This window comes from Heptranchias perlo, chromosome 4 (genome assembly GCF_035084215.1).
Source record: "Heptranchias perlo isolate sHepPer1 chromosome 4, sHepPer1.hap1, whole genome shotgun sequence".
NCBI classification, from domain to species: Eukaryota; Metazoa; Chordata; class Chondrichthyes; order Hexanchiformes; family Hexanchidae; genus Heptranchias; species Heptranchias perlo.
Window position 1 is genome coordinate 23,674,655 of NC_090328.1, and position 12,298 is coordinate 23,686,952.

The 12,298-nt window shown below is 43.5% G+C and overlaps 1 protein-coding gene across 4 annotated transcripts in view; it reads left to right on the forward strand.

The window, feature by feature from the left end:
- Positions 1–12,298, forward strand: part of snx25 (sorting nexin 25) — a 262,889-nt gene that overhangs the window by 140,791 nt on the left and 109,800 nt on the right. The gene's annotated exons all lie outside the window — the stretch shown is intronic.

Consider the following 12,298-nt stretch of genomic DNA (forward strand, 5'->3'; position numbering starts at 1 on the left):
CTACTCTGATCCGATGACTGAGGACAGAGTAGACGTCAGGTGAGGCGATTCATTCCACATGTTCATTCCACAATCTACGTGGATAACTGTGATTGAGCTGAGTTTCTTTCTCACATTTCTTACTGAATTGTGGATCTTGTCAAATTTGGCCAGAAGGAAATTAAAATTGATTTCAGTCACTGCTATTTGTAAGTGAAGGTCAGTAGGAATTGATGGCTGGGTTAGGACAGTCTGTGTCTGCTGATTATGGTTGGAAGCATTTCCATTCACAGCTCTCTGCTGCTGTTTAAAGCTTCGAGCACGGTAATCTCTCAAACAGTTGTTACAGTGTCAGGAGGTGGTAAGATGTTTGTGGGATTTAGAAGTTTGTAAGGAGCAATAAGTTTGTGGCATGAAGTTATCTTCCTTTGCTTGAAATTAGACTTGATGAAGAGCACTAATAATTAATGCTATTAATGTGATTGATACAGACCATGCCCTGGAATGATTCCTGAAGTACATCATTGCCCAATAAAACAAGTGTTCGTATCCATTACTCAGTGCATGTAAGAATGCACTGGAAGTATGAACAGATTGTTTTGATATATGACTTGATTTATTCTCAGGGGCTGAATGACACAGGCTTGTGGTAACTAGAAAAGAAAAAGGATGATTGTTTGTTCCAGCTCATTCCCTTATTTGTAATCCTGCCCCAGAACTCTGCTTCTCACCTTTCCAATGGGGATATCTTACTGGAAATGCCAATTCCAGTGCTTTTGTGTCATCTGGGAATCAGGGGGAAAACTCTCCAGTGGCTGGAGTCATACCTAGCACAAAGGAAGATGGTAGTGGTTGTTGGAGGCCAATCATCTCAGCCCCAGGGCATTGCTGCAGGAGTTCCTCAGGGCAGTGTCCTAGGCCCAACCATCTTCAGGCTGCTTCATCAATTACCTTCCCTCCATCATAAGGTCAGAAATGGGGATGTTCGCTGATGATTGCACAGTGTTCAGTTCCATTCGCAACCCCTCAAATAATGAAGCAGTCCGAGCCCGCACGCAGCAAGACCTGGACAACATCCAGGCTTGGGCTCATAAGTGGCAAGTAACAGTCGCGCCAGACAAGTGCCAGGCAATGACCATCTCCAACAAGAGAGAGTCTAACCTCCTCCCCATGACATTCAACGGCATTACCATCGCCGAATCCCCCACCATCAACATCCTGGGGGTAACCATTGACCAGAAACTTAACTGGACCAGCCATTTAAATACTGTGGCTACAAGAGCAGGTCAGAGGCTGGGTATTCTGTGGCAAGTGAGTCACCTCCTGACTCCCCAAAGCCTTTCCACCATCTAAAAGGCACAAGTCAGGAGTGTGATGGAATACTCTCCACTTGCCTGGATGAGTGCAGCTCCAACAACACTCAAGAAGCTCGACACCATCCAGGACAAAGCAGCCCGCTTGATTGGCACCCCATCCACCACCCTAAACATTCACTCCCTTCACCACCGGCACACAGTGCTGCAGTGTGTACCATCCATAGGATGCACTGCAGCAACTCGCCAAGGCTTCTTCGACAGCACCTCCCAAATCCGCGACCTCTACCACCTGGAAGGACAAGAGCAGCAGGTACATGGGAACACCACCACCTGCACGTTCCCCTCCAAGTCACACACCATCCCGACTTGGAAATATATCGCCGTTCCTTCATCGTCGCTGGGTCAAAATCCTGGAACTTCCTTCCTAACAGCACTGTGGGAGAACCTTCACCACACGGACTGCAGCAGTTCAAGAAGGCGGCTCACCATCACCTTCTCGAGGGCAATTAGGGATGGGCAATAAATGCTGACCTTGCCAGCGATGCCCACATCCCATGAACGAATAAAAAAGAAATCTGTAGACCCACCATTTGTGAAGTTTACATTAGGGTTTTTAGTTTAAATCTTTAAATTCTATATATTTTTTAAAACTCTCTATAGCATTTTCTTCTCCTGTCTAGCTCCCATGCTTGCCTTGCGCAGGTAATAGTGACCCAAATGTTTATGTTTTCCAACTTCAAGTGGGCCCTGGAGATAATCATTGAAGAGACAAATGAACATTCCAATAGATGAGATAGACCATATAGGAGAAGATGTGTACATTTAATATAAGCTGTGCAATGGTCTTGGGGATTGAGTGTATAAGAGTTGCTAATATTGAAAGGTACAAGAGTAGTTCCCCCAAATGTTCAGTGAGTTTATCCAGTAAACATTGAGTCAAATAAGCTAGGATGGCTCCAGGTTTGTTTTTTGTCTGTGCTCAGTTAGCTGAACTCAGCCGGCACGTTCGTGGGAAACCTACCATTGGAAAAAGTGGTCCTGGATTAGGGAGGGGAAAAATTGGCCAGGGTTCCCACTCCCTCACTATTCAGCAACCCCTGATAGAAGTGCACGTGTGTTTGTTGGATGTGGACAGATTTAGGTTCAGCTGTGATGTTCTCTGTGAAAATAGCCTTCTGACTCACTGTCAAGCCTCGCATCCAAATAATGGGTACGTGGAACAGATTACCGAACCATGCGGTGGACATGGATTCCCTGTAGCCCTTCAAAAGGGAACTGGACAGGTTCCTGTGATGGGAGGACGTTTTCTGTTATGGAGGGTAAGTTGCAAATTAGCTGGGATTAGAAAGATTTATGGGTTACGACCATCTCCTGCAGCTTTGCTCAATTGCCTTCAGGGGTCAGAGAAGAATTCGCTGACTTTATCCTAAATTGGCATCAGTTTCTTTTTGTCTTTCCCAGGCGATTGCATGACTGGGAGGGTGGGTCAGTGGTGTGCGTGGCTGCACTGTGCCTGGATGGGGCAGCTTGTTGGACCTTATAGCATTTTCCTATCCTTTTCAAATATTAGTATATTGGCGATGCTGGTGGAACTGTACCCAGCAAGGAGCTGACATTTGCAGGAGAGAATAGAAAGGGAGCAAATTGGTGAGAAAAGAAAAAAATGAATCCACATTTTTTTATTGTTTTTTTTTAAGTCGCGCTCATTACAACAGTGTGTGCTAAGTCAACAATGCAGTGCAGCAGTGTTTTGATGCTCCCGTTTATCACCTGTTGAATGGCAGGATGCGTTTGTAGCCACTGTTTGCAGCTTGGAGCTATGCTGCTGAGATAGATGTAAACAGTGAAAAAGGAAATCAGAGGGGCAAAGAGAGAGTATGAGAATAGACTGGCAGCCAACATAAAAGACAATCCAAAAGTCTTCTATAGGCATGTAAACGGGTAGTAAGAGGAGGGATGGGGCTGATTAGGGACCAAAAAGGAGATCTACGCATGGAGCAGAGGGCATGGCCAAGGTACTAAATGAGTACTTTGCATCTGTCTTTACCAAGGAATAAGATGCTGCCAGAGTCTTAGCAAAGGAAGATGTAGTTGAGATACTGGATGGGCTAAAAATTGATAGAGGAGGATTTAGAAGGGCTAGCTGTACTTAAAGTAGATAAGTCACCCAGTCCGGATGGGATGCATCCTAGGTTGCTGAGGGAAGTAAGGGTGGAAATTGCGGAGGTACTGGCCATAATCTTCCAAACATCCTTAGATACGGGGGTGGTGCCAGAGGACTGGAGAATTGTAATTGGTACACCCTTGTTCAAAAAAGAGTGCAAGAATAAACCGAGCAACTACAGGCCAGTCAGTTTAACCTCGGTGTTGGGAAAACTTTTAGAAACGATAATCCGGGACAGAATTAGCAGTCACTTGGATAAGTGTGGATTAATTAGGGAAAGCCACCACGGATTTGTTAAAGGCAAATCATGTTTAACTGACTTGATAGAGTTTTTTGATGAGGTAACAGAGAGGGTAGATGAGGGCAATGCAGTTGATTGGTTTATATTGACTTTCAAAAGGTGTTTGATAAAGTGCCGCATAATAGGCTTGTCATCAAGATTGAAGCCCATGGATTAATGGGGGCAGTAGCAGCATGGATATAAAATTGGCTAAGTAACAGGAAACAGAGAGTAATGGTGACCGGCTGTTTTTCAGACTGGAGAGAGATGTATAGCCGTGTTCCCCAGGGGTCAGCACTGGGACCACTGCTTTTCTTGATATATATTAATGACTTGGACTTGGGTGTACAGGGCACAATTTCCAAATTTGCAGATGACACAAAACTTGGAAGGGTAGTAAACAGTGAGGAGGATAGTGATAGACTTCAAGAGGATATAGACAGGCTGGTGGTATGGGTGGACACACGGCAGATCTCCTTGGAACAGTGAAGCCTGAGAGAAGATTTGATAGAGGTATTTAAAATCATGAAGGGTCTGGACAGAGTGGATAGAGAGAAACTGTTGCCATTGGCAGAAGGGTCAAGAGCCAGAAGGCATAGATTTAAGATGAATGGCAAAAGAACCAAAGGTGACATGAGGAAAAACTTTTTCACACAGCGAGTGGTTAGGATCTGGAATGCACTGCCAGAGGGGGTGGTGGAGGCAGATTCAATCATGGCTTTCAAAAGGGAACTGGATAGGTGCTTGAAATGAAACAATTTACAGGGCTACGGGGATAGGGCAGGGGAGTGGGACTAGCTGGATTGCTCTTGCGTAGAGCTGGCATGGACTCGATGGGCCGAATAGCTTCCTTCCGTGCTGTAACCGTTCTATGATTCTATTCTAAGTAGACACTTACCACTTTCCCACAGAGAACCAGAGTGTGCTTACCTGTGCACCAGAAGTGGCCTGGGTGTATTGAAGCTTACTACTCAGCCATGGCCTGATGCACGACAAGCATAAATATTATTTGCATTATTATTAGACATGAACAAGAAAATAAGACTGGGGATGGGGAAGAATAATGTCCTGCTGTAACAAATATGGAACTATTTGGTTTAAGATATGGGATCTTAGAATGGGAATTGAGAAAACTCTTGAGTTTCTGACTGAGGACAGCTAGATGGAATACATGATACATACGTGGCATAGGAATGGTGGGTAGGTTTGTTTAACACCTTTGTTTACTTCAGGGGGGAGGGGCCTTTGTTTTGAGCTTGTTTGTGATGTGCTGTTCTTCAAAACGGTTAGGGATTTTTTTGGCACTGCATGGGATGTTAGTGGGTTAAATTCTTTAGCAAGGAAGGTTTGCATCCTGCCTGAAATCAATTCCTTTGGATGTGGCATAGTTAATGCAGACTGAGGAGCAGGCTCTCAAGTATAAGTGCAGTTGATGAAACTGGTCCAATCCCTCTCACTTTCTGGAATGAGGGGTAGAGGTTATAATCTGTGGAAAACCAACAGTTCACAGATCAACAAGCGACTCAAGATGGAGGTGGGCTGCAGCCTGGTTACTCCCAGAAACTAACCATAGCTTATTTATTTTTACTTTACTGATATACTACTCATAGATTGATATAATCCTGGTCAAATGTTGCTGGTAGAGGATTGGTAGGAGCACTGATATGGGTTGTCAATGATGTCAGACCATAGACAGTATCTGCTGATTCACTAAGTCCATTTCAGAAGACTTGTTTGGAATATTTTTGTTTCAACAGCAAATGTTGATACCACAATGCTTGAAAGAGCCGTGACATGAGGGAACTGCATTAACATACAGTTGATGCTGAATCATCCTTAAGATTATCATTGTAACATTGCTAATATTAATTCAGCTTCCCAAGAGTGGGCTTTAGTATTTCCTTCAAGCTAGTAGCTCTGAGATTATCACCAGTTGCTGTTTAAAGAAACAATATCTTTAGAATTAAATTTCTTGTCTGTTATGACTGCTGACATTGGTCAGGTTTCTTCCTCATTAGTTTAGCCGTTAAGTTTTTGTATTTTTCTTTTTTCTAATTGATTATTTTCTGCTTTTGTTATTCATCAATGATATCATTACAAACCTTTTCTCAATTTTAGTTTTTCATTAATCACATTCCACCAGAAAAAATTTACATAGAGCCATCTTGACAGTTCCCCATCTACCCCACTATATTTCTCTAAAAATAACACTATTAACTTGTTATAAAATGCAGCAGTTTGGGGGAGAAAGAGAAATTCCAAATCACCTGTTGCAGGTTTCAGTCACCGTAGATGGTTCCCCTTTCCCCTGTCTTCCCCTCTTTTTCCCCTCTGCCCCCCCACTGTCCTGCCAGATGCATGGACTGTTACACCTCACCAGGCATCATTAACGTCCCTGACCTCTGGTACACAATACTCCGATACTCACAGCACAGCTGAAGCCTGACGTCTGGAGCCAAACTACTGCGCTACAACTCCTACGAGCCACTGCACAGCTCAGCTGGCACAGGCTGCATCACAGCATGTGCAAAGACCACACTTGTACTATGAGGTTGATGCAATAGAAGCAGGAAATCAAACTGCAGTTCCCAGAAATAATCATGCAAACCCAGGCCTTGTTGTGTCTAGGCTGCCTTCTGTCTTGCCCCTCCCACCATACAGAGGTCTCAAGTCTCTCTTTTATGCTCCTTCATGGCCTGACCTTGACCTGGCTGGCTCCCGTGCCCACTCTTTTGATTTACAGGCTCAGCTCAGTCTGCTCTTGTTCCCCACATAAGTGCTGTCCTGCCGCTTTTCCTCCTGCTATGAGCGCTCCATCACCTTGGGTTTTCTGTTTACCTCTGCTTTCTAATTCAGCCTTAAGAATATAAGAGCATAAGAAATAGGAGCAGGAGTTGGCCATACGACCCCTCAAGCCTGCTCTGCCATTTAATAAGATCATAGCTGATCTTAAACCTCAACTCCACTTTCCCGCCCAATCCCCATATCCCTTGATTCCCCTAGGGTCCAAAAATCTGTCAATCTCAGCCTTGAATATACTCAACGACTGAGCATCCACAGCCCTCTGGGGTACAGAATTCCAAAGATTCACAACCCTCTGTGTGAAGAAATTCCTCCTCATCTCAGTCTTAAATAGCCGACCCCTTATCCTGAGACAATGCCCCCCCCAGTTCTAGACTTTCCAGCCTTGAGACCAGCTCCAGTCCTGGACTATTTTGCCCCCCTCCTAGACCATGCACTCCCTGGACCTCATTGCTAACTACCATCCCTTTTTAAAAAAAATCCAGTGGCCATATTGATTCTTTTTATTTAAATGAAATAAATTGTTATTAGATAAGAACGTAATTCAAAAACAAGCATGCAGGTTGTTGAATATAAAATATAATTTTGCATAAGTAAGCATATTTTAAAGCAATAGAAGGAATCCAGCAAGAAGGGTAATTATATAGAGTACAAAAGTATGCAGGAATGTGTACCAAATATTGAAGAAAAACAAAAAATTGATATGAGGAGCAAACAGAATACAAATAATTAGGAGATGGGAGATAACTGAAATTTTAATATTCTGTTTAATATTTTAGTCTGAGCATTGCCATGGGAACAATTGGATTAAAATTAAATCTGAATGGTGCAACAAAACAAAAGCTTTTAATCATTTTTTTCATTGTAACTAAGAAAGCGCCTGATAATGACTGTATTTTAAGATTAAAAGAAACAGACAAGCACAAATGAAAAAAAGTCAGTTCTTTTATAAGGAACCCCAATCAGCTCCTTGTCATATGCGATTTCTCGTGGCTGTCTGTCATGCGTTATTTACAGTATTTATTTAGCTGAATCATTTGTGCTGGGATTACAGATATTATAATATATGGCATTTCTATTCCCCTGCCAGCTTTCCTTAAGAAATCCAGTAATCTTATAAACTGAAGTAGGTACAAACAGCTTCTACAGTGTGATTGAACATTGGCGCTGTAAATAGCCGCAAATGACATTGAAGCTTGGCCATAATAGCATTATTCCACTAATAAAGTGATGTCTCTGGATCATTACATAATTGGATATTTTGGGCAAGCAAGACAGGCCCACTTGCCTCACTACTAGGTTTAGCAAGTGCTCCACTAAAATGGATGTGATGATCTGATTTGTTTACTCCGAGCATGCCAAGTTCTCAATCAATGCTAATAAAAGCAATTTTGAGTGTAATGCATACAGTGTTGTGCTTATTCCGTTATGTAAGTGGGTTTCCATTTCATTTACTTATCGATTACATGTTATTGGGCATTTTGAGCAGAAGCAAGATGCATCCTGGCATTTACTGCAATGCAGAAGTGCTCTGAAAAATTATCCTGGATTTTGACTTGTGTTAGGACAGATTTAAGTCCTCTGCTGCGAGGTGCTGCCGTGCCTGTCAACAAACTGCTGGCAAAAGGTGGAATTTTGAAGAGTATAGGGACAAAGACAGGGCAGGCAGTTAAAGTTGCCCATGGGACTTGTCCGCTGAGGTTCCGCTCCTTCCTGCAGGTTTCGACTTTAACCTATATGTCAACTGTGGCTCAGTGGTAATGCTCTCGCATCTGAGTCTGAAGGTTGTGGGTTCAAGTCCCATTCCAGAGACTTGAGCACTTAATCTAGACTGACACACCCAGGGCAGTATTGAGGGACTACGGCACTGTCGGAGGTGCCATCTTTCAGATGAGACGTTAAACCGAGGCCCCGTCTGCCCCCTCAGGTGAAAGATCCCATGGCACTATTTCGCAGAAGAGCAAGGGAGTTCTTCTGGTGTCCTCGCCAAAATTTATCCCTTAACCAACATCACTAAAACAGATTATCTGGTCATTTATCCCTGCTGTTTATGGGATCTTGCTGTGCACAAATTGGCTGCTGAGTTTCCTACATTTCAACAATGACTACACTTCAAAAGTACTTCATTGACTATAAGGCACTTTTGGACGTCCTGTGGTTGTGAAAGGTGCGATGTAAATGCAAGACTTTCTTTTTGCTCTTCTGAGCAGGCGAGAGGGACACCCTCTGGAAACCAGTGGGGTCCTTCTTTAAATATGTAGATTAGGCTTCAATGATGACAACCTAGCAGGAAGAGGAAGAGGCCCAAAAAGGTAAATGTTTTTATTTTTTTTGACTTTCCTTGTGAGGCCCGTAGGTGCACCCCTGCTCCACTGGGGCCCCACAAGGAAATTTAGGCTTTCAACCTCCTCCGACTGCGAGGCTCTCCTGGACCCCTTCTTAGCCACATACCCGAGTGCCGGGGACCATTCCTTTGTTTTCCGGCAGTGGTTTCCTGCCACCCGACATTTCGATCCTGACCGCCGGCCAGCTGGCATTTCCCTGCCGGATTCTATGCCGATGAAGCCTGGGAGTTAAAATCTCCTGGGCCTCAAGCTGCCCGGGACGGGGTGGTTTTCTGTCCACCTCGAATTACAATTGGGGTTTATGCCCAAAACGGAACAATAAAAGCCAAGACACTGTGCTGGGATATGGTCCCATGGACATCATTCATCCTTTGGCACCTTGCCCAAGTGCCATTATTCATGTGTGAACTGTGGAGGTGAGGCGCAGTGAGACTTGGCAGGTACATGGGATTCACCGCTCCGTCTTATCCTGATGTCACCCGACATCCACACACACCGGCAATTCGAGCAAGTTTTGCTGCATAATGAACAGGAGCAGGAATCCTTATTGACTTAGATTTCCCAGCCCCTCCTTAACACAGGCGCAGAGGTCAATTGGGGCAAAATTTCACCCCAATAACAATGTTGTCTTAGTTACACGACACTTGGAGTACTGTGCACAGTTCTGGTCTCCATATTACAAAAAGCATATAGAAGCACTGGAGAAAGTGCAAAAAGAGATTTACAAGGATGATACCAGAACTGAGAGGGTATAACTATGAGGAAAGACTAAACAGGCTTGTGACTCTTTTCTCTAGAAAAGACAAGACTGAGAGGTGACTTGATAGAGGTCTTTAAAATTACGAAGGGGTTCGGTAGGGTAGATGCAGAGAAGATGTTTCCACTTCTGGGGGAGTCCAAATCTAGGGGACATAAATACAAGAAAGTCACTAATAAATCCAATAAGGAATTCAGGAGAAACTTTTTTTCCTCAGAGAGTGGTGAGAATGTGGAATGCACTACCACATGGAATGGTTGAGGTGAATTGCATAGTTGCATTTAAGGGGAAGCTAGATGAGTACATGGGGGAGAAAGGAATAGAAGGATATGCTGATAGGGTGAGATGAAGTATGGTGGGAGGAAGCTCATGTGGAGCATAAACACCGGCATAAACGTGTTGGGCCGAATGGCCTCTTTCTGTGCTGTAAATTTCTATGTAATTCTATGTCTGATACAGATTTGGTGTGCAATTATCTAGAGTGGCAAGTCTGTTGATGTTGCTGATTATTGAGCTATTTATAATTTTGGTTAAAATCAATGAGACAAGTTTTTTTTAAAATGAGCAGTTCTTCACTTGATACAGCAGCTACTGCACCCTGGTGGTCATGGAAGAGTAACAGCCAAAATCTTGGAGCAACCTTTTACTCAGCTGATCTATCAGATTTCAACTGCCTTAAAAACTCCTGGTACCGATATGTTCCTTTTAAACCACAACCGTTCTCAGTACACTTCATTCTTCAAAGGCCTCTGGTGAGACAAGAACTGAGAGAAAAGCGCAAATCACAGTGTCGTTGTTGGTTTTTCAGAATTGTATTTTTATATTTGCATGCACTTTAGGATAGTTAAAGTTTCCCCTTAATTATGAATCTGCTACCACTACAAATCTCTCTAAATTGCCTGCAAATCCCATCCTCCTCGTTTTCCACTATTCATTGATCTATAATGTGCTCCCTATATAGTAACAGATCCCTTTACCTAGACAGCAACAACTTGCATTAATATAGCACCTTTAACATAATAAAGACGTTCCAAGGCACTTCATAGAAGGGTTATCAGGCAAAATTTGACACAGAGTCATAAAGAAATATTAGGACAGGTGACCAAAAGCTTGCTCAAAGAGGTAGGTTTTAAGGAGCCTCTTAAAGGAGGAGAGGGAGATAGAGAGGCAGAGAGGTTTATGGAGAGAATTTCAGCGCTTAGGCAGCTGAAGGCACGGCCACCAATGGTGGAGTGATGAAAATCGGGGACGTACAAGAAGCCAGAATTGGAGGAGCACAGAGATGTCGGAGGGTTGTAGGGCTGGAGGAGGTTACGGTGATAGGGAAGGGTGAGTCCATGGAGGGATTTGAACACAAGGATGAGAATTTTAAAATAGAGGCATTGCCAGACTGGGAGCCAATGTAGGTCAGCATGCACAGGGGTGATAGGTGAATAGGACTTGGTGTGTGTTAGGATACGGGCAGCAGAGTTTTGTATGACCTCAAGTTTACGGAGGGTAGAAGGTGGAAGGCCGGCCAGGAGTGACAGGCTCTGACTGAGCATCACCATCAATGAAAATGTTCTTTTCTGCGGCCGTAACTGTTTCTTTAATCAGTAAGGCTATCCCTCCTCCCCTTTGTCCTTCTCTATCTCCTGCAAATTAGTTCTCAGTCTGGAAAGGCAAGTTTCTGTTAAGGGTGAAATGTTATATTCCTCTATTCTAGTTAATGTATCTAGTTCCCCGATTTTATTTCTAATGCTTTGCATATTTACATATAAACTCTCTAACCGTGACAGATTTCATTAGTATTCTTTTCCCTTCTAATTTTTCTTATTCTTTCCTTCATTATATTTCTCCTGAATCTCTCTTTATGCTCCTGGTTTTTCCATACCCCCCTTCTTGAGCTTATTATTTTAGTGTGCTCTGCCATTTCACCATAATTATTTTTAGGCCCTCCCCCATATGCTAATAGGATAGCTCTTTAGAACTGTTACGATGGACCGAATGGCCTCCTTGCGTGCTGTATAATTCTATGATTCTATAATATGTTGTTAAGATTTTCCCTCCTCTCTGTGTGTTATGAGTTTAAGTCCTCCCCCACTGTTCTATTTACTCTCTGCATAGACATTGGTCTCTATTTGCTTTAGGTGAACCCATCCATCCACAGAGCTTTCCCCCCACTCCAGAGTTTCTAATGCTCTGGAAATCTGAATCTAATGCCTAACATCTCAAATTTCTATTGCAAGACCTCCCATCCTGTTCATTCCTGTGCCATTGGTTCCAGTATACAAACATACAGCAATGACTGACAGGAAAAGACCCACTGGTCCATCCAGCCTGTCCCAAACGACTGCGATGCCTTGTGCATCACAATATATACATTCCCCACCCCATTCAAAAGCCATGTAATCTCCTGGGAGAGGTGAAAAAACAGATTAAAATTCAGGCTAATTAGGGGGAAAAAACCTGGAAAATTGCTCTCCGACCCCTTTAGGCGATCAAAACGAGCCCAGGAGACCACTCTGTATGTTATACAGTACCTACCTTTTTTACAAGATGATCTCTGCCCCAGCCAGAAACAGGTCATAGAGTTATACAGCACGGATAGAGGCCCTTCAGCCCATTGTGTCCGCGCCGGCCATCAAGCCCAGTCTAATCTAATCCCATATTCCA